We start from the raw sequence: 26,149 nt of genomic DNA, 5'->3' as shown, positions 1-26,149 counted from the left end.
GTGTGCAACACATCGTCTGCACTTTTTAGCACTGTACAATCACATTTCTAATTCTCTTAAAGCACAAACTAATTTTTTTAATAATTTAGCCGGAAGCGGTGATATTTTAAAATTGCGTCCTTGACATTGTTTAGAATCGAACATTTCTTAATAGTCTTCATTTGTAAATGAAACAATCGCTATAATGTCCTATTAATGAGATGTTGCTTCTGAGTTTCATGCCAGTATTTATTTTGCGCCATTTTGTATCAGCGTCATTAGCATCCATCGAGACAGTGTACTGGATTTGTATTACCACGAGAGATGTATGAACTCACAACACTAGTTGGGGACGCGGTGGCGGAGTGGTAAGGCGCTTGGCTCCGAACTGAGGAGTCTGTTCGAATTTTGAAGAAGACTGAGATTTTCTAATTTCGGGATTTTTTAGGGTGCCCATGAATTAAGGCAACTCTAAAGGTTACTTGGCTTTAGTTTTGGTGAAAATTTAAGACGGTTGGTCGTTGTGCTGGCCACATGGCACCCTCGGCCTCGTTAACCTTTGGGCAAATGAACAGATGACCTTGACTTATAGATCTCTAGGTCTAAATATTTTACCATTATCTTTAAATCTCTTAGAGATGTGGTCCCTTCTGTGGCGAAGGCTAACAATCAGTTTCCTCCAAGCGTCTCGGTTCTGGGCGAGTCTCTCCAACTGTCCCTCAGTCCTGCCCAACTGCTCGGCCGCTGCTTCCAAATCGCGGCGCCATTATTCCTGGGCCGCCCCCTCTTCCTCTTTCCTTGGAGGTTCCAGGTTTGGGCTTACCTTGATAAGTTGGATGCAGGCTTGCGAAGGTGTGACCTATCATCTCCAGCGTTTCTGAAGGATATCTACTTAAATGGACTTTACCTTTACATACCTTTATAATACTGGCACAGTTTTCACTTCAATGTTTTTCAAGAAAATAGATGAGCATCTCAGACCTGCGTTATGTTTGGGGTTATGGGTAATAATAATGATAATCACTTAAAACAAAATTTCATTAAATAAATCTGATTTCATTTAATTAGCCACTTGAAATAAAATGTATGGAATTAATTACATCAATTTTCACAGAAATAAAAAAAAATCTCATCAGCTAAACCAAAACCAATCATAATATAAAGCTCTTACAAAACATTACTCGATAATTACATAGGATCACATTGACCGTACATAATATAATAATATGTCATAGCCTTAAAAACTAAAAGCATAAGCTACATAAAGGATATAACTTAAAATAAATCAATATTTAAAAAAAAAATAACTAATAAATATCTGAGTTCCTCGTTGAGAAATGTCAAACCCACCGTAGATGGCTATAGAACAGGGGACACCACTGCATGGATAAAAGATGAAGGGAGATAAAAGAATTATGTTTTTATAAAAATCCAACATATGGGATGGGTTTTGTCACTTGAATTGTTCAGTGGTAGGTCAGGGGATTCTAATAGGACAATACAGACAAATAATTTATACAAAACAGTTTACCTACGAATCGAAACCTATAGAAGGCCTGAAACCAACCTGTGATGTCACACCCTGTGGTCAGTTTAGACCTAGACCAATAGCTCGTTGCCACGTCACAATTTATAGTCAGAGCTATTTGGGAGGAGCAGTCCTTCCTGTCGTGAACCCAGCCGGGGTTCAACTGAGATTAGAAACATTGACTATCATTCGTTCTTTGCTTTTGAATTCAATTTGAATATATTACATGTCAATTAAAACAAATGATATGTTGTCACACAATCATTATGTGTCTGTATAATTATATATTAGCCAACTAAACATTTATATACATGTAAATATTTTGTGTATCAAAACTATGTAAAGCTCTTGCTATTAATAGGTTGTGTGAGTTGGTGTGTGTGGTTACGTGTGTGTGGATGTTATAAACTTGTATTTCAGTACTTATAACATTTATTAGATAACGAATATTTTAACGTATCAGTCAAGTGTTTTTATAATGTTACAAATTTTTATATGTAAATATATTCTATTGTATTAATAAAAAAAAAGTCCCAGCAGATTCAGCTCCAAAAAAACAAAATAAAAAACAAACAGCTATTGATCTTGGGGGCAGCCATTGTCTCTGAGACAGAAGAAACCATATAAGCAAGCTGTCTATACTACTACCTGTAGAATATATCAGTTCTAAAAATGTAAATAAGCCGTGAGGCGCCCCTAGGGGGCAATTCAGTCTATGTTGACAGACATCATTTTACATAGCTATCTCTCTCAATACAGCCTGATAGCGCTAAGAGAATTCCTTCACGAGCACGTCATGAGCCATAAAGAACACTTTTCAAAGTTCTCCAGGGGTACACTTTTATTTTCAACTACGATTGATAGCCCATCTGTGGTGTGGGGTGGCATGATAGAGGCGCCCACTGGTATCGTTATTGCTTCGGTTAACATTGTAGGAGAGATAGATCAAAATGTAAGATGGTTATAGACGTCTCATCACATCATAAACTTTATTTCATGTCGTGTAAATTGCAATGATATCAACGCTAAATTAACACTGTCTTCTTATATTCAGATAGGTAACAGAGTCGCCCTTGAATTGACCAATACAAACATTTAGTTTGATAAACAGAAACTGTGTGGAATGAGTAATATCTTATCTTAACTTATAAAATACAGACGTTACTTCAAAAAAAAAAAAAAGATGATTACGTCCTACGAGTCATGCATCTAGTCATGCATGTTAACCAATGACTTAAATTCAGCCAAGTCATTGGTTTTTCTGGCTGGCTCAGGCAACCCATTCCATGCTCTAATAGCAATTGCGTTTTATTTATTGAATTTGGTGGCTGAGTGGTACAGTGCTTGGCTTTCCAACCGAAATGACTCTGGTCCAAATCTCGGTTAAGATAGGTCTTTTTTTTTAAATTCGTGATTTGTAGGACGCCCCTGTGTAATAGGTATCTGACATTATTTGGGAAAAGTAATGGCGTTGTAATGTCAACCAGGCACGACATGGCCTAAATTGTGCCGATATGCCTCAAATCAACAAATCAATCAAAATCATGTAATGTCAACCTCGCTGTCTGCCATAGAAACAGATAACCCTTAAATCATCCGCCCCTTCGATCAAAGGGTCAAGAAGGAGTACTGTGCGTTTTTTTTTTTTTTTACTATAGTTAGACTTAGATATTTACTAATAAAAACATATTGACCAGAAAAATATAAAGCACCTAAAACCTATTACAGAACAAAAACTAAATGGAGAACTGCATGACCTGAAATTCATTATGCAGGCAGGTGTATCTACTTTTCAGCTGCTTCCGAAAAGGCAAATCAAGCACTGAACAGGTTTCAGTCCTGCGGAACATCGTCGAGTAAAGCCTGGAATACCAACAGGGGATGTTGATCAATTTTGTAGATTAATAAAACAGTTTGATAGCGTCCATCACTCTGGAAAATAGCAAGAGAAATCGCATCTCGCCACACTTTGTCCAGATTCAGCGACATGTCTAAAGCAAATCAAGCTGTTGATTCACAGCAGACGCTGGAACTCTTCAACATCGGGACGGATATTAGATTAAGGTGTATCTTATTCCCTTTTCTCTTTCTTGTAGCCATCGACGATGTCCTACAATAATCAGGCTGCATTTGGATGCTCATGGCGTAAACCAAACCGAGGTGGATTTTGCAGACGACATAGCATTACTTTGAAATACAATTAAATGTATACACGAGAAGATGGATAAAGACGCCCTCAAAGTTCTGCATATTGCGTGCAAGTTACCATGTACCCCCATCAACATTGGTCATACAGATCTTGAACAAATAGAAAAGTTAACCTATTTAGGCAGTGTCATCTCATGCGATGGAAATATAAATCTTGGTGTCGGATTGGAAAGCAGGAGTCTTTCAAAGATTACGGCCTATTTGAACAAACAAATCATAATGTTACCAATAGAGAAATATTTTCCCGCACAGGCATTCGCCGTCTAAGGGAAGTGGCGACTAAACGTCGATTGACATTTGTGAGACATATCATTTGACAAGACAAAAACACGCTTACCAAAGTCAGTCTTAACATGAAAGCCGAAAAGAGGAACGCAAAAACATGACCGTCCATGCATAACATGGCGTCACAGCTTTTTAGAAGTCCTGAATTTCGTGGACAACTTCTGGGAAGTGGCGGTAAGAGTCGTCTTGGACTGATTTCTGTGGAGAGAGCTTGCAGCCCTATGGTACACGAGGAGTTAAAGTCTATGCGTTTCTCAACATCTTACATTAAAAATGCTACGTTGGCCACTCAACTGGTCAGATAAGATGTTTGTGGGAGCACCTTGAGTTCAGAGTTGTCCGGGGCGCCAATCTTTTTTATACATTTATGAGTTTCAGAAACTCTTTCTCCTGGCGTCTACAACGCATTTTTTCTCATACTAGGAAGATACCAAGTTAAATAGAATTAAATTAAGAAGGTTTGGGACATGGTGACACTAAAGTGTAAGAAACATTCGAGGAAGTAATTTATTTTATTTTTTTTTAAATTTAGCATTTTCTAAAAGTGTCACCGGGTGCGGCCCGCAACCCCCGGACGCTCCTAGTGACGCCACTGCATCAGAATGTATTTGGTTGATACGCTTAAACGACGTAAAATTATTGCACTATGATCACTTTAGAAACACGTGGACCTACTCCATACCAATGGGGCACCTGAATCTACCAGGAAAACCTGTGACTTAGAGTTTCAGGCTCTCATTAAACATGAACGACTGGCACGTGGATAAACGTCATTCTATTCTCGTATTGAATGAACGTCTGTGGTTTATAAGATAAGATGGGAAGATAAGAAATCTTGAAATGGCAAGCCTCTGGCTTCTCCTGTCCCCCATCACCAACCCAACTTCCCTCCCTTCAAAGCCTAGTACATTCATTTTCATCTATTCTCACTTCTCTCCCTTTCTCCTACGACATGTTAAAAATAGGTGAACAGCAACTTGAATATTTAATTACTTGATAAAAGGAAAGGTTGTCTAATACATGCATTTAAATTTTAAAATATTAAATTCATTTAAATTTTAAAATATTCCTCAGTTCCCTTACATTCTCTCTAGATGAAAATGTTGCATTAACATTGTAGAATGCCAAGTTTACATTGTGATCTACATTGCGAATCCATTTCTCTTTCTACCTTTATATGATGTTAAGTTTTTATTTTTAATTATTATTTACTATGTTAACACAAGATGACTGGTCAAGCATGCAGTAAACTAGACACATGCACAATATAAATAGTTATCAAATGTCATCAAATAGCATGGTTCTTATACAAGGTCTAGTTCAGGCATGTCAAACTCATTAAGCCTCTAGTTTGTTATTTTTTAAGCAAGGAAGCCAACATGTAGAAAATCTGTATACGACACGGACAAAGGGAGACAATTCATTTTATTTTTGTATCGTTTACATGGTTTACGCAGTTATTGTTCTTACAAAATGTTATTTTGAAAACAAGACACTGTAATGAATGATATGATGCAATCACACATTGTTTAGCTGGCTAATTAACATAAAACTAAATAATATATTTCTTTGAATCCATTTATGCTAAATTTAAAGAAAAAAAATAAGAGAACAAGTATATCTACTCCAGTGACTACCATAAAGCAGCCTGACTATCGTCTAGTGCCCACTGTGTAACGAATCGGGGCTGCGGTGGCTGAGTTGTTAAGCGCTTGGCTTCCGAACATGGTGTCCTGGGTTCGAATTTCGGTAAAGACGGGGATTTTTTATTTTCGGGATTTTAAGGGCTCCTCTGAGTTTACTCAACTCTAAAGGGTACCTTACTTTAAGTGGGGAAAGTTAAGGCTATTGGTCGTTGTGCTGACCATTGAAAGAATGTCACTTAACACTTTTAAGAAGACTTACAAGTATTGAGTGTAAAGACATACTTACTTGCAAAAGACTTTCTCTTTTTAAATGTACGTTAATTAACTACAAACCTGATGAACCAAGTGATACCCACAATACGGCCCGCGGGCCAGATCCGGGCAATAAATCAGGATAATCAAAAATTGTAAAACATATTACCCAAAAAAGAACATGAAACGTTTATAGCTTTCTCCAAGAGAAAAATCAACTTTATAGTCAACTACAGTAACAACGAACAAACAATGGATCTGGGTTTTATTTTTCTAAAAAGAAATTTAATCATTCCTAAGCCGATTTTTACTACCTTCCTTACAGTTCAGAGTAGACCTCAGTCAAGTAAACTGACTTCTTCGTAGTAAGTCATTCAATTGCAAATTTTGGGTAAAATAATAATCTCTTAATAGTTTAAAAGTGCAACTAATATTTAATGCTTTTGTCTTCTTTTTTTCTTCAGAGTTTTATTTTTATTTGCTTTTGATTATTTTAAGATTTAATATAGTTTTAGTTGATACAAAGACTATATATATTCTAATATTGTGTTTCCCAAACTGTGTTTCGCGGAACCCTAGTGTTCCTGAATAGGTGTTCCACGAACTACTGGAATAATTGAATAGTTGGCCACCACGTGAATTAATTTCTCTTAAAACAAAGCAAGGTGTCCCGCTAAATACTCAAAATGTGCAAAGTGTTCGTTAAGGAAAAGGTTTGGGAACCACTGGTCTAATAAATTGTTCCTTTCCTTTTCTCTATTACTTGGAATTCATATAAATATAAATGTAATCTTCACGTTGTAAATAAAAATTGTGTCTGTGCTTGTAAATATTGCCAAATGTCGTCTGCTATGTGTCTCCAATCCGCCATTTTACTTTGCCGCTCAAAAGGTTTATTGTTGAATTGTGGGATATGTTTATGTGCTATTCGTGTCCTCATTACGATCTTTGTACATAAACGAAATAAAAATGTTTCCTTTTAAAACGGTTTCATTTTGTTGGTTAATATTTTTTTCACTCGTTCAATAACGTGTCAACTTAGTTTCTAAAACGTTACTGTAACTTTTGTTATAATGTTCCTTCCACAATGATTGATTCAATATAACAAACAGATCTCTACTTAAATTTATTTACTTGACAAGATTTCATTGCCCAATCTATGATTAAAAACATCGGTTTGATTGGATAATCTAAATAAAGAATGGCGGGTTGATAAGACTATCTATTTAGAGCCTAAATGTGTGACTGGTCGATAACAATAAAGTAGGTCAGTATGTCAAAGCCAAATTTAAAAAAAAAACATTTTAAAAAGTCATTTTAATCATAGATTGGGCAATGAAATCTTGTCAAGTAAATAAATTTAAGTAGAGATCTGAGCATTTTTATTTCGTTTATGTACAAAGATCGTAATGAGGACACGAATAGCACATAAACATATCCCACAATTCAACAATAAACCTTTTGAGCGGCAAAGTAAAATGGCGGATTGGAGACACATAGCAGACGACATTTGGCAATATTTACAAGCACAGACACAATTTTTATTTACAACGTGAAGATTACATTTATATTTATATGAATTCCAAGTAATAGAGAAAAGGAAAGGAACAATTTATTAGACCAGTGGTTCCCAAACCTTTTCCTTCGATTTAACTAGAATGGATAGTGTGTTCTAATGCAACAACAAAACAATATCGGCCTGGCCCATCATTTTTTTTTTACTTAAACCCTTTGACTTGCGCTCTACTTACTATTAGAAAAGTGTTCTCTGGAGCTCAGAAAGCATGAAAAGTCTTGGTGCCGGGGGATCCACCCTGGACCCAAATGGGTGAGATTACAACGCTTCCCCAGACACCCTTGCTGGACGGCAATGCACTATGCTTCCTCTTAAATATTATCTCCAGAATTATTTTTTTTTCTAGAATTAATTTTTGTTTAAATATAAGATTATATACGGAACACTATTTCAGAACAAGACTAAACGGCCTTGCTCCAATGAACTTTTACTTTTAATACGTAAATCTGGATTACTAAAAACATTTATGCAAAATAAAATCGGAAAATTGTGTTATAATTATGTCTTTCTTTTTTTTTTATTACAATGTAAAAGCCCACCCGGACTTGCGTTTTTCTTACTGGGAGCGAAAGACGTTGTAGACGCAAGGAGAAAGAATTTCTGAAGCTCAGAAGGCAAGAACATTTTTGGCAGATGTAAATGGGGAAAATCTTCTGTCCCTTAAATACTTTCTCCAGAATTATTTACGAAACACAATATACAGACTAGCTTTAATGAACATTCAGTGCGTAAAGTAGATTCCAAACATTTGGTAAATATGCATGCAGAATAAAACCTGAAATGTGTATATTAATCATATGTCTTAAAGTTTCTTTCATTCTTTGTTGCAGCAACATCACGGCTTTTCTCACCCGAACGTACGAGCCTGCATCGCTTTTCTAGACCCTAGCTGGTAGAAAAATAGGGTGGGGGAGCAAGCGAAAAATTATTATTCTATTAGGCTTCACCGTTAAAAGTATGAGAAACACTGGCTTTGACTAAGATTATCATGTAACTGACAATTACAAATCTCAACAGGGGAAGATAAGCGGTCCATGCTAGATTGGAACCATTGTCACATTATTTTTGCTCCTGATCGACCGTAAATAGCTCTGTAATAATGTAGAGATAATAGAGCCGCTTATAGAAGTGATTGTTCGCGGCAATTCTAATTTCGGTTAAGTTGCGTTAGAAAAAAAATCATTCACCAGAAAAAAAAAACATTTTTATTAGCGTATATACGTATTACCCATATTTTAGTGTGGGAAGCTATCACTAAAGAGTTATCACTCATCCTGTCTTGGAAGACAATGGATGAGCCAAGGTGAGTCAATGGCTTTGGTTTCGTCTTGATGAGCAGAATCTGGTGTGACTGATCAAGCCAATTCTGGAGCGGCAGAGTTTGCCACAGTTCGTGCATGTATATGCATCTAGTTAAGGGCTACCTGACAGGGTAGCTTTTTTTCTTCTTTCTCTTGACTGACGCAGCTTCTTTTCTTGTGCACTCGGCGAAGTTCGTACCAGCAGGTACAGTCTGTCTCCATGCTGTCCGGTCTTGGGCTATCTCCTCCCACATACTTTTTTCGATGGTCGTGGTTCTCATGTCTCAATCGCAGACATCTCTGTTGGTTAGTCTTGGGCGGCCCCTGGGTCTCACCTCCTCTGCAAGCTCAGCGTATAGCATGTCTTTAGGGATTCTTCCATCTGGCATGACCGAGCCAGCGTAGTCTTCTCTGTGTAAGAAGAGCATAGAAGCTGTGCATAATGGCCCGTTTAAGTACGTCCTGGTTGGAAACATGTGTTCTTGGGGCGTGTAAGTTGCCCAGCTCTCACTGCCATAAAGAAGTGTGCTCAGAATGCAGGCATTGTAGACTAGGATTTTGGTTGCCTTAGTCAGTTTGGTAATTTCCCACATGGAGAGTTTTACAATTGCTGCAGAAGCCTTTCCTATTCTTTTTGTCAGCTTACTGTCTAAATCTAGATCTAGATCTAGCAATAAACGATTACATATTATAAATTACATTGTGTAACCATTCTAGCCATGAAACGGTGTAATACCCTTATTATAAAATTACAGTTATATTCTTTATCTAAGATATTTATGAGATATGTTTTTAATGTATGACCAATTACTTGTAACCTATGTTGTACCTATAGAGAGTTCGGAGGCACGGTGGCTGAGCGGTAAGACTGGGACTTTTAATTTAGGGATCTTTGGGCGCCTCTGAGTTCACCCAGCCTTAAATGGGTATCTGACATTAGTTGGGGAAAGTAAAGGTGGTTGGCCGTTATGCTGGCCACACGACACCCTCGTTTACCGTGGGTCACATGAACAGATGACCTTTACATCATCTGCCCTATACACCGCTAGGTCTGAAAGGGGAACGTGCCCCCATGTTTCATAGTGCCCATCTTTACCATCATTACCCCCCCCCCCCAAGTACTTAGCTTCTGTTCTTCAAGCAGCACCCGCCATTTCGACATTCCATCGCCAGTTTTTTTTGTTGGCTTCCTCTTCATTCGTTTTCTATTGGAGAAACCGATATCTAAGTGGCCTAGACCCACTAACGGCTGATCTAATGCACATCAGGTCAGTTTGTCGATCACCTACACCTTCCACTTGGTACATACTTCAATGCGACATTTAATCTGACAATAACAGTTTTTTTCGAAGCCCTAGCAAATGAGCATTCATATATTTACATTCATTTTATTTTGTAGGGTATTCGATGATTAATAACTTTTTTTTTTAAGAGGGCTTAGGGATTAGAAGATAAGAAGAATACGGGTCGGACAGATGGGGAGAGTTTATTGTAATTATTTTAAAATCACTGATATAATAATTCAAATTTAAACAAATGTTGTTTTGTTTTGTAAATATTTGACATGTTTGGGATGTGCCTTTAGATTTGAAAATAATAACATTCAAGCCAAAAACTCCCTCAGGACGACAGGGGATGTCAGCAGGCTGGGTTCGAACCAGGGACAACCGAACGACAGTCCAGACCGCACACCGCACTACTAGGCAGCCATCCAATCATTTACAGTAATATTTTCTTTTCGATTTTTAAAGTTTGAATGTTGGGTTGTGTAGGATCTGACCTTAGGGGCCTATCAAGGGTGCTAGATTACGAGATAGCCCTCCTAATGTTTCAAAGGTTCATGATTTCTTTAAGAGAATGATTTGTCAATATTAAAATTTAAACAAAGTTAAAGAATCTTTTTTTAAAAAATAGCAACAATGAAAAGGAAGTTGTACCAAGAAGTCCATATACATACTCAAGCTGAACTAATTTGGATTATACTATCTGCGGTGACCCTGCAATCATGGCTTCACGCAACAAAAATCAACGATATGGCACCCCTGTAATAATGCAGTGGGTCACATAGGTGTGACTGGCTATTCGAACCCATTCATCGATTCGAACCAGTGACCTCCGGTTCGGAAGCCAAGCGATTTACCTCTTAGCCACAGCGCCTCTCATGTAATCTAGGCTGAGTCATAATAATAATAATTATAATGTGAAAAGCGAGTTCATGTTCATCCTCTGGTACTGCCAGGGTCAAGGTTCTTTAGTTGAAACAAAATTCATTGTAGCCCCTTTACTAGTGCCCACTGAGAAATTTTCTGGTGATGTGCCAGCAGTAGGCTATCGTCCTCTGACAGTCTTCTTAGGAATGCTAAGGGACTTGATGGTATCTGTGAGGTCAGTTGTCATTATCCTCTCGGTTGATATACCAATGGGGTATATTGTTTTTTTAGATAACTTCCATAGACGCTTAATCTCCAAGCCTAGGTTTCCATATTTTCTTTTTTTTTTTTTCCATTTCAGTTTCTCTTAAATTATGAAACAGTGATACGGCCATATCAATAATGGTAGCGCTTATATATATATATATTATCAATAAACAGGAGATCAGGGCGATTAAAATCTACCGTCTTGTCAGTCAAAAGACCTATCCCAGTATAATAAGTGATCAGTAGACTCGAGAACCTCTTGTGGCGAGTATTTGTAGTAAGGAGTTGTATTCTTATTGATCAAATTATTATTATTATTATTATTAATCTTGTTTCAAATTCTCTGGAGCTGCCACGATAGAGATACATTTGGAGAAACTGAAAGGGTTAATGTGTGTGCGGCCCACTAATACACACGACTCAGGCCAATCACACGGGTCAACGGCTGTTGAACAAGGGACATTACTGCATGTACACGCAAGTATGACCAGTGTTATGGTCATGTGACCGAAAGCCTTCAAGGTCGAGAGTGCTAGAAACAGAGTTGAGTCCAGGACAGAAAGCAGTGAGGACTGTGTGGTACCTTGGGAGAATGTAGCTGTACGAGCTTAGAGAGACTTGTAGTGTTTATTAGGCAGTTCTGTTAAGTACAAGAAACATTTGAATTTGATATAGCCAATTGTGTTGTATTGGCTATTGATGGAATTGTCATTATACCGCCACTTTTTTACTTGAAGCTCTTGTTGTCTTGTGTTAGATGTGCTGTTGTGTTGTTTAGCAGTGTTTACAGAAGGCCCGATAGAGAAAATCGTTGCAATAGAGATACATTAGGAGAAAATGAAAGTCTATGAGTACTTCTCCATAAAGATTCACACTGCATAGCAAGTTTACTGCAGTACCGTCCTCTGACAATTATATTTACTATTATATTTGATCTACGGCGTTAGTTGTTATTTTACATATTTTTTAAAAAATATTTGGAATTGGTCTTAAACCAAATTCAAAACATCGACTGTGGAAAAAGAATTCCAATATTATTTTTTTTTCGCAAACAGAAGTTGTAATTAAGTAGCACCCCTGCGGCCTGAGGCCAGGAAATCTGTTTGTCAAAATGACCTGTCTAAATAGGTTCTCCCTGTAAGGGTTGACTTAACAGTTGACCTTATTCTAAGAGTACCTAGTTTAATCTGATTCTTAAGTGAGCTGATTGAAACTGAACACTTCCCTAGATTCCCTTGTAAGTGCCCTCGGGTTTTCTAGTACCTCATGAGAACTATTGACTGGAAAATGTATTTGATCTGTGAGAAGAATCTTGAACTTAAGTGACATTAGACACTAACTTCATAATAAAGGTTGTTATTTATTCAGAAGTTGGTCAACTAGCCAGAATTTTACTTTGTTACTTCTTTGTACAATATATCCACGACTAGTCTAAATCAGTGGTGCACCACTATTTTTCGGTCTCGGGCCATTTAAATTTCCAACGCATGTATCATGGGTATCATCCCTTTCTGCGAAAAAAAAAACATCAAAGAGTCCAGGGAAAATAACTCTGAGTGGCTTCATTATGTACTGTGGGAATAAGGCTCATTGGGCCGGAAAGCAGGCGTCATGGGTCGGTAATGGCCGCCGGTCAGTAGTTTGAGACCCACTGTACTGCATGACGTGAAATATTATGTTTACTATATCTTATCTTTTATAATACAGACGTTACTTCAAAAAAAGAAGATGATTACGTCCTACGCGTCATGCATCTAGTCATGCATATTAACCAATGACCTAAACTCTGCCAATTCACTGGTTTTCCTAGCTAGCTCAGGCAGCCCATTCCATGCTCTAATAGCACTAGGGAAGAAGCAGCACTTGTACAAATTTGTCCTAGCATATGGAACGAGAAATGTGCCTCTATCTTTGTGTCTTCCTGAGTATTTTATTAAATTTTGTTTTTGTATTCGAAGATTATGGTTCAGTGTTTTATGCATAATTGCTATATTATCTATCTCGCATATAACAGGGACACGCGTATGACCCGCACAATTTACAAAAGTCCAAAGAGAATGTACAATCCGCGCCCTTACATACCCTGCATGTGTAAAGCGTGATATGCAGTAAAATTACAGGTACACAAAGTTGTTGCTCATCAGACGTCTGTCCCTTGAGATCCCCATCGTGTTCCAGTTGTTGACCTAGATGTAATGACCCACCGATATGTCCATTGTTTCCGTTGTGATGTGATTATGAGATTATTTGTAAACACCGCACTTTTGTTTACCCCGCACAGCTGCCATCCGTGTGTGCAAAATTGTACAACCCGCGGGTTAGATGCACGGAAATACAGTAGTAGAAAATCCAATGTACCAACATTTGGTAAAGTTAATGCTTATTACATAAGCTGTATATTATCATTTTTAAAAAGGTAGTATAAACTCTGTCTGTCTGTCTGTCAAAAAGTTTAAACATGTTTTTCTCACATTTCCCATTCTCGGATCAAGTAAAAACTTTGCACAATTATTTAATAAATCTGACAGGACATGAATCAATTTTGAAAAAAAATAAACATAAAGTTAATTTATTATTGGGGATAAAATTATTTTGTTCGATTTTGAAATAAGGGGAATAAATGTTACATAATGTGAAATAACAAGTTTTTTCTCCCACTTCCCATTCTCGGATCAAGTTGAAATTTTGCATAATTATTCATAGTCGATAACAATACACGAATGAATCTAAAAATTAATTAAATTAAATAGTCAATCATTTAGTACTAATTTATTAAATTTGTGTATAGAGCACAAGAGGAGATGGGCCCCGTAATTTTCAGATAAATGGCAGTGTTTGGCGGTTCCTTCTCTTAGATCATTAAACTCACTTGACGTGCCATTTCCTACTGCTTGTTTATTTTTGTTTAGTACCGAACTCTCAGTAGAATAAGTTGGTAAGGCTGTTAGAGAATAAATACTTTCCTGAGCTTATTTCGAAAACGTTCGTCTAAGTCTGCGCATTGCTTAAGGCCTATGTCCGAGAGCGGGAATTTCCTTTTGACGTCATGTACAGACGCACTGTATTGCCTGTGAGAAATGTATAGGCAAAATTATTTTGTCACCATTGAAACATTTTCAAACCTATAAAACGGTCCACCTCTAGATTTGCCGATGTCACTAAGCGGTAGACCAGTCTTCTTCTCCATTTACACATTGACATTTTAAGTAAAAGAAAAATCATTTTAATATCTATTTACAGTACATATACTATGAATACTTAGCGTTTGGAGTTATTTAATCAGTAGTGAAAGCTAAGCGCAAGCAGCACGTAAGCCTAAATACCATATTTAACTTTTTATTTAAAAAATTAAAAATGACAAGAAAAATAAGAATTCATTTACAAGTTGTGTGATTTCTCTTCTAAAATTCGCCCACCAACCCCCTTCGTGGCTGAGGTAATAGGAGAAGTGAGGACGTGGCTATCGCTCCTACCGCTCCCCCCCCCCTTTTTTTTTATATTTGTATTCTTAAATTTACAAATTATCACTAATTTTTCACCTAAACTCTACTGCAATATTAATGAATGACAAATTTCTCGATGCTCTTATTAGAAGAGCGAAATACATATTCGATGGTCGTCTAACAACTCCTAAACCAATGGTTGGGAGCTCTTGTTTCACATACGTCAGTGGGGCACTATATCTTCCACAGCTCTACCTTTGACCGCATGAGAATATGTGACAATATTTGAAACAATGAGAAGTGTTGTTTTTTTTTCTTTGTTTAGTAATTCTGCAGTGAACTTACTATATATTAGTAGGAAAGTATATGTATACATTTAATTTTTTTTTAATTTTTAGCAGTAGTGCGTAGAGCGAAAATTTCTGAACAGCAGTGTTTCTTAAACTGTGGTGGGCAATCGGGGCTCGAAGTCCAGATAAAAAAAAAAGTAGCCGAGGGAGGGGGGGGGGGACAAATCTGTTAAATTTATTTTTAAACGGGAAAAATTCTAAGAGTTCAAAAGAAACAGTCCTCTACGGCTTCATTACGCACTGAGGGCAGAGGTTTCGAAAGAGTGGGGGGGGGGTGGAGAAGGTAGTAAGACGTCATGGGTCGGATATGGCCCTCAGGCCGTGGCTTGAGGATGACTGCTCCATAGTAGCTCATAGGTAGGATAAACTTTAGATTCAATAACTAACATCTGGTTAAGTAGTATGACTTACGATTTTAAATGGTAATGATTTCACAGCCACAGTTGTAAGCATCAGGTGTATTTACGGGTCTAGGTGCCGCGTGTAAAAAATGAAACCCTTCTATCCTAAGGAGCTCCACATTGATTCCCGGTGGATAGCATGGAGTACAGTGAGAGCAGTGAGAGCAGTGAGAGCAGGGAGAGCAGGAAGAGCAGTGAGAGCAGTGAGAGCAGGGAGGGCAGGGAGAGCTGTGATGCTGCGAGAGTAAAAAAAGGAAACCGTTCTATCCTAAGGAGCTCCACATTGATTCAGGGTGGATAGCAGGGAGTACAGTGAGAGCAGGGAGAGCAGGGAGAGCAGTGAGAGCAGGGAGAGCAGGGAGAGCAGGGAGAGCAGGGAGAGCAGTGAGAGCAGGGAGGGCAGGGAGAGCAGAAAGAGCATGGAGAGCAGGGAGAGCAGGGAGAGCAGGGAGAGCTGTGAGAGCAGGGAGAGAAGGGATGTCCTTTGGCGAGATTGAATCTCGACACGATAGAAAAGGCTGCTTCCCTTAAACAAGGCAAGCTTAAGGGCGCCGAGACCGATTGATAAAGCTATTTCAGTTCGGTCAATAAAGCGTATGAGTCCAAAGGCCGATTGATAAAGTAGTTGGCTTCTTACAATAGGGGGTCTGAAGCTCGAATCTCAGATAATGTTTTGTTTTGTTTTTCTTTGATGATTCATGTCTAATTGGTACCTGAATTACGAGGGGAAAGTAAATACGGTTGTTGTGCTGGCCTTATGACACCCTCGTTAACCGTAGATATAAAAAACTGATGATCTTTAAATGTCTAAATGGCTACCTTTAAATAAGCGTAAAGACCAGAGAGAGCTAAACACAGCGCTTTAAAGCAAATCACATGGAGCGTATTAATGTGTAGTGCACGTTCCTAGGATTGATATAATTTCTTCGGCATCTATTCTTCTGTCCATGAAAAGTACGGATGTTGTGATTGGTTAGTAGGTCATGGTCAATGAGATTCGCAAATGAAAGGAAAAAAAAAAAACAATGTAAGAAAAATGGCATGACGGGAGGATACACAGGCTGCATCCACTGCTAAAAGCTGTACACCTTTATCCCAAGGCATCTTCGTGACCAAAATGCTAGACCGAGTTAAAAAAACATAAACTAGATTTACGAAAATCAAATCCTTACACTCGATTTTATTTTTAATTGTCGAATTCCATTCTAAAAATATATTCTAAATTTTAGTGTGATTTGTGAAACATCTTTTTGTGAGTTTGATACTGAAATTTTAATCATGAAAAAAAAAAACTACGTCGGTATTTGAAAAATAAAATTCGAATAAATTCGCTAATAATGGAACCTCATTCACCAATCGTAAACAAACGGCAGGTGATCAGTAATAAATTTTCCACACTCGTTTCGCGGGTCACATCAACAGACAAAAAAAGGGAAATAGACAATAAACCATTTTTATAAGAAACCTGAGAATTCAGTGCTTACGTTATGTCACTGCGTTATTTTATATGTTATGAATGTGGCTGTGGTTATCAATGTAGGCGTGGTGGTGACATTGGGTTCCTGTTACAAATCACAGAATAATGAAATGACGCTGGGTGTAGCAGACACAATAAGTTTAATATAACACCACATAGTGAATACACCATACAATTCGACCCAGGAATGGTCAGTATTAATCCAACAGTAATATACGAATATCACAACTTAGTACTTCTTCTATAACCAACTACTTTAAACATCTAACTCTACTGCTTATATCTTAAGTGACTCAATACAAGTGTTTGCTACAAGATCTCTATGTGGACTGACTGCCTTTAACTCTCTGGTTCACCTAAGGTCAAAAGTGTTCACCTTAGTGCAACATGGGTTGTGAATAAGATTCACAATATGGAATTAACATACACAATACAGAATTAGGGTTTCTACTCTATGGCACCAACTTTGAGGTGGTGACACGTTATTTCATGAAAAGTTTCTCCCAAACCAACTTTTAAATATCCAACTGCAACTAAAAATCTTAATGTTCGTTTTTGAGATGATTACGTTACATGCCGCCCAATTCATCGCAGAAAAGCTTTTTTCCTCATAAATAAGTGCTTGTTACTATTGTGATTATCCTTAACGCTCGCTTTAGAAGATTAAGGAAAGTTTCAGAAAGCGAAACGGAGTAGAAATCAATAGTCTCCATCACATGAAATTTTTTCAAACAAGGATGTCTAGTTACGCAAGTCAATCAGTTCCAGTTTTAGCTCTGTCTGGGCACTTGACACATTGGCCGCAGATGGAATTTCGAAACTATAAACTATTCACGATCATCATCACGTGGTCAATACTGGACACCATGCCTCAAAGATTTCGATGGTGAATAATTCAATAAAGCCACAGTGACTCGGTTCCACGTGGTCCAGACTGGACATCTTGCCTCAAAGATTTCGATGGTGAATAATTCAGTAAAGCCACAGTGACTCGGTTCCACGTGGTCCAGACTGGACATCTTGCCTCAAAGATTTCGATGGTGAATAATTCAGTAAAGCCACAGTGACTCGGTTCCACGTGGTCCAGACTGGACATCTTGCTTCAAAGATTTTGATGGTGAATAATTCAATAAACCCACAGTGACTCGGTTCCACTTGTCTAGACAACTTTTCTAATTGCACTTGCTGTCAATCCTACTTCTGACACCATCAGTAGTCACTAATTTCTCCAAGGAAGATAAAGATCATCTGTGATGGCTGAAGCCTCTTTGACAGGACTTCGCTAGTGGTGGTCCCATGCTTTCTCCTCGTAGCTACTAACTGCTATTTGTACCGCGAATAAATACCAAGATTTTGACCGGTATCAGATATTTTCGAATCAATCCCTAGAAATTATCTAACTATCACGTCAGATACCTACAATGCCGTTTTCATCAAACAAATATGTTGGCTCATAACTGCGAAGCGTTTTCGAGAGGCTAAATGTGCTTGAACTTGGCTTGGTTACCTATGAAGGGGGCTCGAGGTTCGACACCCGACTCGGGCAGAGTTGTGTTTACTGAGCGCCTAAAAGGCAGCACGGAAAAACCTTCTCCTAGATACCTCCTCCCCCCCCCCCCCCCCCACTGGTCCATAACCGAGATTGGACCAAAGCGCTCTGAGCATGCTATAAGCATGAAAGTAGCGCTATATAAAAGCCATAATTTATATTTATTTATTTATTAATAGTAACAAACAAGGGAGGCTCCTTGGTAGGGGATCATTAAGAAGAAATTCAGGTATTAAAAAATTAAAAAAACAAAAAAAAACTTGTTTATTTACTTGTTTAAAATGAAACCGTTGACTTGTTACATCAAATTTTATTTTTAAAAGTTATAATCTTAAATGTTTTTATACGTGTTTAGAAATAAAATATGAAGAAAATTTTGTATGCTCTACATGTAGGGCTGAACATTTGCAATAACGTCAACAGTTTCCTATGTTAACATGACATGACACCTCATTCACACTGTGACATATAATGAACCACTGGTGGTATCTCAGACCATTCCAAGCAATACTCGTGTGGTCCTTCATATAATGAACCACTGGTGGTATCTCAGGCCATTCCAAGCAATACTCGTGTGGTCCTTCATATAATGAACCACTGGTGGTATCTCAGGCCATTCCAAGCAATACTCGTGTGGTCCTTCATATAATGAACCACTGGTGGTATCTCAGGCCATTCCAAGCAATACTCGTGTGGTCCTTCATATAATGAACCACTGGTGGTATCTCAGACCATTCCAAGCAATACTCGTGTGGTCCTTGATATTATGAACCACTGGTGGTATCTCAGACCATTCCAAGCAATACTCGTGTGGTCCTTGATATAATGAACCACTGGCGGTATCTCAGGCCATTCCAAGCAATACTCGTGTGGTCCTTGATATAATGAACCACTGGTGGTATCCCAGGCCATTCCAAGCAATACTCGTGTGGTCCTTGATATAATGAACCACTGGTGGTATCCCATGCCATTTTCCCGTGCATTCGTCATTAATCTTCATTAATCTTTGGACTCACAGACAAGCCTTATTATTAGCAGTCGAACGCAAACTCTCTTTCAACAGCACAAAAATTAAATTTCATGAAATGACATGTACAACAGATTTTCGCCATAATAAAAAGCGCATTTTTATTACTGGACATGGAGAGAGCTAGACTGTACACTTTCTATCAATCTATAGGGCTGTCGGATGACCGGTAAAGTGCTTAGCGTCCACAACGAGTAATCCCGGGTTCAAATCATAGTGCAGACTCGGATTTTGAGTTTTTGGATTTTAGGAATCCGCCCAACTCTAATGGATAGTTGAAAAAGTAAAGTCGGTTGTTAGTTGTACAGGCCACATGACATCCTCGTTAACCGTAGGAGGTAGAAACAGATTTCCCTATAATCTCACGTTTGTTTAGCCTAAATAATTGTTCAGAATAAAATATTAGTTTGATTTTCGTCTTGAAATGCATATAAATTGTATTGATTCGCTCGACATGTATAGTTTGATGAATAGAGTATTAGATTTGTTTTTTAAAAGTACTCTCCGGAGCAGGTCGTCAAGCGTATTGTTTCTAAAACCAAGAGGTTGAAACCTTGGTCAATGGACCTCGAAAAATGAAAATCTTGCTGATGGTTCTCTCCTTGTATGCGCTTTCCTTATTTTGGCCTCTATGTTCATTTAATCCCTGGGGCATGCGATCCATTCTGTCTGATAAAATGTCCAGCAAAGAAGTTCGTCCTCGTGTAACATGGCGCCGCAAGTTCATGAAGGATCTTAAAGAAGTGGTCGACAGTGGGGAAAAGGCTGCAAGCATTGCTGGAGTGCAGCTGAAGATCGATTTTCTTTGCGCGATAGTGACATTTGGCGTGCTAGTGACATTTGTTGTGCTAGTGACATTTGGCGCGCTAGTGACATTTGGTGTGCTAGTGACATTTGGCGCGCTAGTGACATTTGGCGTGCTAGTGACATTTGGCATGCTAGTGACATTTGGCGTGCTATTGACATTTGGTGCGCTAGTGGTATTAGGTGTGTTAGTGACATTTGGTGAGTTAGTGACATTTGGTATATTAGGGACGTTTAGTGTGTTTGTGACATTTGGTGTGTAATTGACATTTGGTGTGTGAGTGACATTTAATGTGTTAGTGATATTAGGTATATTAGTGACATTTGGTGTGTTAGTACATTCTGTGTGTTAGCGAAATTTGGTGTGCTTGTAAAATTTTGTGTACTAGTGACATTTGGTGTACTAGTGACATTTGGTGTGTTAGTGGCATTTGGTGTACTAGTGACTTTTGGTGTACTAGTGACATTTTGTGTGTTAGTGACATTTGGTGTGTTAGCGAAATTTGGTGTGCTAGTAAAATTTGGTGTACTAGTGACATTTGGTGTGTTAGCGCTATTTGGTGTGTAAATGACATTTGGTGTGTACGTGACATTTGATGTGTTAGTGATATTTGGTGTGTTAGTGACTTTTGGTATGTTAGAGACATTTGGTATGTTAGTGACATTTGGTGTGCTAGTACAATTTGGTGTACTAGTGACATTTGGTGTGTAAGTGACTTTATTTTATAATGCTTTTGTACAAATCGTCCACACCTAAGATTCAATTGATATTATTTTATATATTAGATTCAATTGATATTATTTTATATATTAGGGATGTTTAGTGTGTTTGTGACGTTTGGTGTGTTAGTGACATTTGGTGTGTTAGTGACATTTGGTATGTTAGTGACATTAAGTGTGTTAGCGAAATTTGGTGTGCTAGTACAATTTGGTGTACTAGTGACATTTGGTGTGTAAGTGACATTTGATGTGTTAGTACATTCTGTGTGTTAGCAAAATTTGGTGTGCTAGTAAAATTTGGTGTACTAGTGACATTTGGTGTACTAGTGACATTTGGTGTACTAGTGACATTTGGTGTGTTAGTGACATTTGGTGTGTTAGCGAAATTTGGTGTGCTAGTAAAATTTGGTGTACTAGTGACATTTGGTGAGTTAGCGCTATTTGGTGTGCGAGTAAAATTTGGTGTACTAGTGACATTTGGTGTACTAGTGACATTTGGTGTACTAGTGACATTTGGTGTACTAGTGACATTTGGTGTACTAGTGACATTTGGTGTGTTAGTGACATTTGGTGTGTTAGCGAAATTTGGTGTGCTAGTAAAATTTGGTGTACTAGTGACATTTGGTGAGTTAGCGCTATTTGGTGTGCGAGTAAAATTTGGTGTACTAGTGACATTTGGTGTGCTAGTAAAATTTGGTGTACTAGTGACATTTGGTGTACTAGTGACATTTGGTGTACTAGTGACATTTGGTGTACTAGTGACATTTGGTGTGTTAGTGACTTTATTTTATAATGCTTTTGTACAAATCGTCCACACCTAAGATTCAATTGATATTAGCGGCATGTGCTTAGTATCCAAAGGGTTAACTAGCCCCGGTTTCACCATCAGTAGAAGCCCACAAAAACAGTTGAAAGAAACAAATCACTTAATACACACTGGCTGACACTAACAATTTAGATCAGTGATTCTCAAAGTACGGCCCGCGGGCCAGTTCCGGCCCGCGACGTGAGTCCATCCGGCCCGCTGAAATGTCGGCACAAAGTGTAGGAAATCCCCCCCCCCCTTTTCCCTTTTTTCCCAAAAAAAAATGTAAAAATGTATCTTTACTTACGTTAGGGTCTTAGGGCCCTCAATTTTTCTCCTGATGATAAGTTCCATGACATTTAACATTTGTGCGTTTATGAAAGAGATATCTGAGTGTAGAATGTACGTTTTCTACCAGGAGAAGTGAACGGTTCTTTACTTTTTTGTGGAACATGATAATAAGCCAACATATTTGTTTTAAAAACAACATCATATAAACGACATTATGAAACAAATATGACGGCATTCTTGGTTTGAGCCGCGAATAAAAGATTGTTAAACTAAGCCTAGAAATTGGAGGATTGATGGGAATATTTACCATAAAGAGACAGGAAAATGTCTCGGTTGTAAAGCTAGCTACAATGTCGCTCATATTCTAAGCACAGAAATGAAGCCCAATCTTACTGATATTTTAAGTAGAGAAATGAAGCCATCTTCTGACGCGGGGAAAAAAAGATACATTTCAAATATCCCATTAATTAATGAAGCACTGGTTTCAGGTCAATATCGTTTTTTGTAGTCCTAACCTTTGCTCATGTGGCCCGCGACACGAGTGTCGGAAATAAAAATGGCCCGCAGATCGAATTAGGTTGGGCATCACTGATTTAGATATGTCAATTTTTTTTAAATTTTACATAACAAATCAAGAGGGTTTTTTTTATTTGTCGTTATAATTTATTTTTTCTAAAAATAAAATTGCGAATTATCGAAGTAATGTAGACATTTTAAATTTAGATTGAGCTACATGAAGGAAGGTAACTTTAACATTGTCAACTTAGCGTTTTATTTACATGTCAGATTTGTATTGAACACACATAAAAAATTTACAAATGAAATAAAAGTTAACAATTAAAAATATGTCTTGCGATGTGGACACCTCTTTCAATAATTTAGATCAAGAGATTTAAATGTATAATATAACGTTACTGGTTTAAGTATTAAGATACATGAATAAATATTTCAAATTTATCTAATTTTCATATCAAATCCTATTCATAAATATGTCTGCACTTGCTCTACATTGGCCCTGGTTCTATCTTAGGCAATGTTATACTTTAAAATACTCTAGTTTATTAAATGTCTACAGTACCTAACATTTCTCGGCAATTTTGTTAGGCCTGAGAAAAATCACTTAGATATGATTTTATAAATTAAACAATCGTATTTGATTCAATAGGAGGAGTGGTGGCTGAGCGGTAAAGCGCTTGGCTTCCGATCCGGGGGTCCCGAGTCCGAATCCTGGTGAAGACTGGGATTTTTTATTTTGGGATCCTTCGGCGCTACCCAGCTCTAATGGGTACCCTGACGTTAGTTGGGGAAAAGTAAAGGCGGTTGGTCGTTGTGCTGGCCACATGACACCCTCGTAAACCGTAGGCCACAGAACCAGATGATCTTGACATCATCTGCCCCTATATACTAAAAGGTCTGAAAGGGGAACTTATATTATTATATTTGATTCAATATAATTTATAGTGTGATATGTCACAGGCAATAAATCTTTTTTTTAGATTCTAATCATTAAGATATCGCATTAATCCATTGAGGATATCTAAGAAGCCCACATAGGAATATTTGGGAATAGTACTAGAGACATTGTTTATTATTTGTGTTATTTTCAATGTAAATAGAAATAGGGTTCATTAAAGTTTAACATTAAACTTGATTGTCAGGAAGCGTCACAGAGCAAAGAATCAGACAAAATTTGGAGTCAGGAGAGGTCACTCCTTTTTACACATATACATGTGTTAGTGGCGGGGGTGTCTAAGATATTTCAGCAGAGATGCTCAATCTCATATGGTCTGCGGGCCATTTCGATTTCCAGCACCTGTGTCGCGGGCCATTCCGATTTCCAACACATGTGTCTGCGGGCCATTCCCATTTCCAGCACCTATGTCGTGGGCCATTCCCATTTCCAGCACATGTGTCGGGGGCCATTCCCATTTCCAGCACATGTGTCGCGGGCCATTCCCATTTCCAGCACATATGTCTGCAGGCTATTCCGATTTCCAGCACCTGTGTCAAAGGGGCCATATCAACGAATAGGTGCCTGAAACTATTAGATTAGAAACCCGTGGATGTTATACATATACATTGATTAATGCAATATTTGAAGTTTATCTCTTTTTTTAACGCGTCAGATAATGGCTTCCTTTCTTTGCTGGAAATGTGAGCATCTTTGTAGCTAGCTTTACCGCCCACCATTTTATATCTCTTACCATCGATCCTCCTATCTCTAGGCGTATTCTGACAATTTTATATTTGGGGTTTAAACTAAGATTGACGTCATATTTTTTTCCGTTTATACTTGTGCATTTTTTTTTATCGGTAATTAATTATTTTGTTTGATATAAGGTAAGGAGGTTTAAAAATTCAGCATTTGATACGATAGAAACTTCATAAAAGTCTACAGACATACACCAATCAAACACACAAACCTATTGCCCTACCACAAATAGACTGTTTTTTCTAAGGCTTTATTACAATCAAACATCATTTGACATAATTTGTTATCTGCCTTGACCTAGAAATAGTGCCCCCATTTAACCCATTCTTTCCAGAGTCACCTATTGTAAATAACTGCTTTGTAAAGTTCACATAAATGTATTGTTCAATCTGTTTACACTAAGTGTTTGTGTCTACAGTTCACTGATCTAGTCTAGACTGACAGATTACAGAACCCCTAACTTTTACTGACCCATTTGTAAAAAAAAAAAAAAAAAAAAATAATATTGACTTTGATACTCATCTACCTAGGGAAGGTAACCCAATTGGTACAGGAATAGGAAGTGACCCGATTTGAACATTCATTCAGTTTCTCTTGTAAACGTTTCTGTTCATTAATTAATTGACGGAAAATTTTTTCATGTTGATTATAATTGTTGATTGTCTTTTTCTTTAATTAATTTCGAAAATTAAAAAAAAATAATTGTAAATAACATTTATTTCAATGCAAAATATCTTTGGTCTGTTGTACGTAATCAGCGCAAAGGATACACTTTAAATCCCTGTAATTGTGGTTGCTGCGGTGCACGGATAAATCAAAAGTCCGAAACGCTATTCCTTAGTCAAATCCCTTGATCCTTTAGTTCAGTGTTTCCATTTTACTTTGCAAGAAATGCCTTAAAGTTGATAGGAAATTCCAAATAAAGGAGGTGCTAACTTAAAACAAAAATCTATCTTATCTGACCATTGGCATGCCTAATGCTTTATTCCTGCCAATGTTACCCAGGGCCAGCCTTAGGGCCTCTGATTGGTGGGGGCCTCCCACAAGGACTCAAAACAATTTTTTTAGAGGGAAAAAAGCGAAATGTGTGAGTGTGACCAATGCTGATGTTCTAGTAAAAATTTGTTTAACTCTGTTTATTTTTCTTTTTCTATTTCATTTTGGGGCCACCAAATTCACTAAGCCTAGGACCTCCAATTATCTAAGCCCGGCCAGGTTCCGTGTATCATGGAATGTTCTGGACGACAATTATCAGCGATAATCAAGTCGATAATTTGTCGGCTTCTGTAGTTGGAGTTTGCATTCCGCACACGACTGTGGTTTTCTGGCCGCCTCTGCGTGGAGTCAGGGGTAGTGGTGGAGAGATTAATCATTCTGTTAAGGAACTTCAAATTTCACTGCATATTTGTACCCCGTCCTCATCTTGCTGTGCTTTATAGTATCCACGCTGCCGGTAAAGTGCGAGATCCGTCCATCTCTAGAACAGCGGTTCTCAACCTTTTATGCTCTGCGATCCCTTTTTACAAGCCCCCCACTCTGTTGCGACCCCTTCCACACACGCATGCAGCAATAGAAGAATAGACAATAACAATCCATATTTTCGATGGTCTTAGGCGACCCCTGGCAAATCGTCAATCGACCCCCAAAGGGGTCGCGATCCACAGGTTGAGAATCCCTGCTCTAGAAGGCCTAGACATTATTTGATCGCTTTAAAATAAAAATTGCACTTAGTATATAGTATAAAGACATGGGCCTGCAAAGGAATTTTTAGTCTTTAAGAAATCCTGCTGTGTTTTTTTTTTCCCTCATATTCTATTGAATGCCTAGGGGAAAAAGGGAAAGGGGAATCATTTCTTACTTTGCTTAAAAACGCCGAAG

The 26,149-nt window shown here is 37.9% G+C and overlaps 1 protein-coding gene across 3 annotated transcripts in view; it reads left to right on the top strand.

The window, feature by feature from the left end:
- The window catches only part of LOC106050354 (calcitonin gene-related peptide type 1 receptor-like), a 187,402-nt gene extending 186,092 nt beyond the window's left edge, over nucleotides 1–1,310 (top strand). For all 3 annotated transcript variants that reach the window (XM_056018242.1, XM_056018243.1, XM_056018244.1), the window contains one exon: nucleotides 1–1,310. This exon is cut by the window's left edge and continues 1,288 nt beyond it. The gene's annotated coding sequence lies outside the window, so the exon portion shown is untranslated.
- Nucleotides 1,311–26,149: the final 24,839 nt, after the last annotated feature.

The sequence above is a fragment of the Biomphalaria glabrata genome, chromosome 1 (genome assembly GCF_947242115.1).
Source record: "Biomphalaria glabrata chromosome 1, xgBioGlab47.1, whole genome shotgun sequence".
NCBI classification, from domain to species: Eukaryota; Metazoa; Mollusca; class Gastropoda; family Planorbidae; genus Biomphalaria; species Biomphalaria glabrata.
This window is presented reverse-complemented; position numbering and strand designations above follow the sequence as displayed.